This window comes from Piliocolobus tephrosceles, chromosome 17, assembly GCF_002776525.5.
Source record: "Piliocolobus tephrosceles isolate RC106 chromosome 17, ASM277652v3, whole genome shotgun sequence".
NCBI classification, from domain to species: Eukaryota; Metazoa; Chordata; class Mammalia; order Primates; family Cercopithecidae; genus Piliocolobus; species Piliocolobus tephrosceles.
The window spans coordinates 27,468,679-27,472,750 of NC_045450.1; positions in this window are offsets into that span (position 1 = coordinate 27,468,679).

Consider the following 4,072-nt stretch of genomic DNA (forward strand, 5'->3'; position numbering starts at 1 on the left):
ATCACACCATTTGCTGGGGGCAGAGAGAAACTGACTTCACAATAGCCAGGTAACCACAAGGTCTCCTCTCCCTGAAGTTGGAAGCTGGAGAGGTCAGATAGTATCATATGTAGTTCTGCACTTCCCCTGGGAAAGGGCAGACAGGACTGTATACTTCCAATCATGGTGGGCTGGGTAGGAGACCAGAGATGCAGAGAATCCCAGAAGATGAAAGAAGCTTCAGCAGGCTTGGGCATGGGAAGGGACCTGACAGTTCTGATTCTGATCTAATAATTTCAGCTGCCTCCAATGGACATGCAAAGATATCATCTCCCAGAGATTAAGAAGAGGTTCAGCAGCCTCCTTAGTATGAAAATGAAAGATTTGTGTTTAGGTAATTACCCTGGGGGAATGAAGCTGTGCCGAGCTAGAGCTGGTGTCAATAGACTTTATCTTACTTAATCCTTACAGGAGGCATGAGTGGCAGAAACAATTACTTCCATTTTATAGGTTGGAAATAATAATGGCCCAGTTGGAAACAAAATGAAACAAACCTTTAGGCCGGGTGCGGTGCGGTGGCTCACGCCTGTAATCCCAGCACTTTGGGAGGCCAAGGCAGGTGGATCACCTGAGGTCAGGAGTTTGAGATCAGCTTGGCCAGCATGGCAAAACCCCATCTCTACTAAAAATACAAAAATTAGCTGGGCATAGTGGTGGGTGCCTATAATCCCAGCTACTTGGGAGGCTGAGACAGGAGAATTGCTGGAACCCAGAAGGCGAAGGTTGCAGTGAGCCGAGATCGCACCACTGCACTCCAGCCTAGGTGACAGAGAGAGACTGCCTCAAAAAAAAAAAAAAAAAAACAAAGGCCGGGCGGGGTGGCTCACGCCTGTAATCCCAGCACTGGGAGGCCGAGGCAGGTGGATCACGAGGCGAGGAGATCGAGACAATACTGGCTAACATGGTGAAACCCCGTCTCTACTAAAAATACAAAAAAACAAAACCAAAAACAAACCAAAAGAAAATAGCTGGGCATGGTGGTGCGTGCCTATAATCTCAGCTACTTGGGAGGCTGAGGCAGGAGAATCTCTCAAACCCAGGAGGTAGAGGGCAGAGGGTGCAGTGAGCTGAGATCGAGTCACTGAACTCCAGTCTGGGCGAGAAAAAAAAAAAAGACTTTAGAACCAGGTAAGATCTGGATTTGAATTCTAGTTCTGCCACAGTGTATCTGTGCAACCCTGGCCAAGTCAACTGACCTCACTGAGCCTCAGTTGTCTTCATGTGGAAAGTGGGGATGACCCTCAGGGACTTGCAGGGCTTCCTGTGATTATTTCAGAAAATGTATGCAAAGTACATGGTATAGAACAAAGGCTCATTAAAATATATAGCCAGGTGCAGTGGTTCATGCCTGCAATCCCCCAGCACTTTGGGAAGCTGATGTGGAAGAATCGGTTGATCCCAGGAGTTTGACACCAGCCTCAGAAACATAGTGAACCCCATCTCTATAAAAAATAAGAAAAATTAGCCAGGCATGTTTTCTAATTTTTGTGTGCATTTATGGCCCAACTACTTGGGAAGCTGAGGTGGGAGAATCTCTTGAGCCCAGGAGTTTTTGTTTGTTTGTTTGTTGGTGGGGGGGGTGGGGGTTTTTTTTTTTTTTTTCTTTTCTTTTCTTTTCTTTTCTTTTCTTTTCTTTTCTTTTGGAGACAAAGTTTCACTCTTGTTGCCCGGGCTGGAGTGCAGTCCTGCGATCTCACCTCACTGCAACCTCAGCCTCCTGGGTTCAAGCGATTCTCCTGCCTCTGTCTCCTGAGTAGCTGGGATTACAGGCACCTGCCACCACGCCTGGCTAATTTTTGTATATTTAGTAGAGACAAGGTTTCACCATGTTGACCAGGCTGGTCTTGAATTTTTGACCTCAGGTAATCCACCCATCTTGGCCTCCCAAAGGTCTGGGATTATAGGCGTGAGCCACCGTGCCAGGCCCGAGCCCAAGAGTTTGAGACTACAGTGAGCTATGATTGCACCACTCCACTCCAGCCTGGGCAACAGAGTGAGACACTGTCTCAAAAACAAAACAAAACAAAACAAACAAACAAAAAAAAACAATTATAGGCCATGCATGGTGGCTCACACCTGTAATCCCTGCATTTTGGGAGGCCGAGGCGGGTGGATCACCTGAGGTCAGTAGTTTGAGACCAGCCTGCCCAACATGGTGAAACCCAGTCTCTACAAAAAATACAAAAATTAGGCTGGGTGTGGTGGCTCTCACCTGTAATCCCAGCACTTAGGGAGGCCGAGGCAGGTGGATCACTTGAGGTCAGGAGTTTGTGACCAGCCTGGCCAACATGGTAAAACCCTGTCTCTAGTAAAAATACACAAATTAGCCAAGCGTGGTGGCACGTATCTGCAATCCCAGATACTCAGGAAGCTGAGGCAGGAGAATTGCTTGAACCTGGGAGGCAGAGGTTTCAGTGAGCTGAGATTTTACCACTGGACTCCAGCCTAGGTGACAGAGCAAGACTCTGTCTCAAAAACAAACAAACAAACAAAAAACCAAAACCAAAAAGCAAAAATTAGCCAGGCATGGTGGCACATGCCTGTAGCCCCAGCTACTTGACCCCTGGGGGCGGAGGTGGCAATGAGCCGAGATTGTGATTGATAGATAGATAGATAGATTGATTGATCGATCGATCGATCGATCGATAGATGGATAGACAGATGGATAGATAGACAGATGGATAGACAGACAGATGAATAGACAGACAGATAGATAAATGATACAACAGGCCAGGCTTGGTGCTCACGCCTGCAATCCCAGCTACTTAGGAGGCTGAAGAGGGAGGATCAGTAGAACCCAGGAGTTCAAGGCTACAGGGAGCCATGATCATGACACTGTACTCCAGCCTGGATGACAGAGAGAGATCTCATCTCTAAATACATACATTTTTAATGACTATTAATGAATATCACAATACATATGTGTATAGCAACTGTGCTTTACACAGATCTCATTTTGATTAATGAGAGGTGCTGCTGTTTCATAGATGAGGAGCCCAAGGCTCAGAGGGGTTGAATCCCTTGCACAAGAACGCCAGGCTAGTGACTGGCAGAAGCAGGACTTAGGCCTGGCAATGGGACTTGGTGTGTGCTCAGTGGAGGCTCAGAGAGGTTGTGAAATTTGGCCAATGTCTCAACAGCCAGTCGATGTGAGAAGAAAGGGATTGGACCATTAGCTGTCTGGCTGCAAGTCACCTGCTGTGCCCTCAGCTTTTTCTGGTGTGCAGATAGAGGGTGGGACTGGCATTGCCTGGGACAGTCCCTAACCTGGGACAGGTAAGTAAAAGTACTAAATAATAAATGGTCTGGCACCCTGGCCAGGACTCACCCCAGAGCCCAGGCGGGGGGAATCGGACCCTGCCCTGGGTATCACGTGGGAAACAGGCCACTTCTGGCCGCTTATTGTTTACTTATTCACAGCCTTCGATGATATCACACCTGCACACCTCCGCAAGGAACACGGTGGAGAGGATGAGTGAAATAGCCTGTGGGCAGCAGAGCCTGGAAGAACAGAGAACGGTAAACTCAAGGCCAAGGGTAAATTGGGTGGCGGGTCTCTGAGGACTGCGTGGGGGTGAGACTCGCCTGGGGAGACAGGTTAGGGGAAGGAAAGACGGTGGCTAAAGTCACAGAGGCCCAGATGGGCCCTCCTATACCCCTGCCCTGCACTGCTGCTCCACACGTGGACTGCCTAATGCTTTCTGTTTTGTTTGTTTTTGTTTTGTTTTTGAGACAGGGTCTCCCTCTGTCACCCAGGCTGGAGTGCGGTGGCGCGATCATGGCTCACTGTGGCCTCCACCTCCCTAGCTCAAGCGATCCTCTCACCTCAGCCTCCTAAGTAGCTAGGACTACAGGCACACGGCACCACACCCAGCTAATTTTTTTGACTTTTTGTAGAGAGGAGGTCTCACTGTGTTGCCCAGGCTGGCCCAGTGCTTTCTGGCTGCACACCCAGGCCGGGACAGGCTGGTGTGTCTCCCTTCCTGGGCTGGGATGTCCTGAACACCCATTGACCACCCAAGGGTTCAGAGGG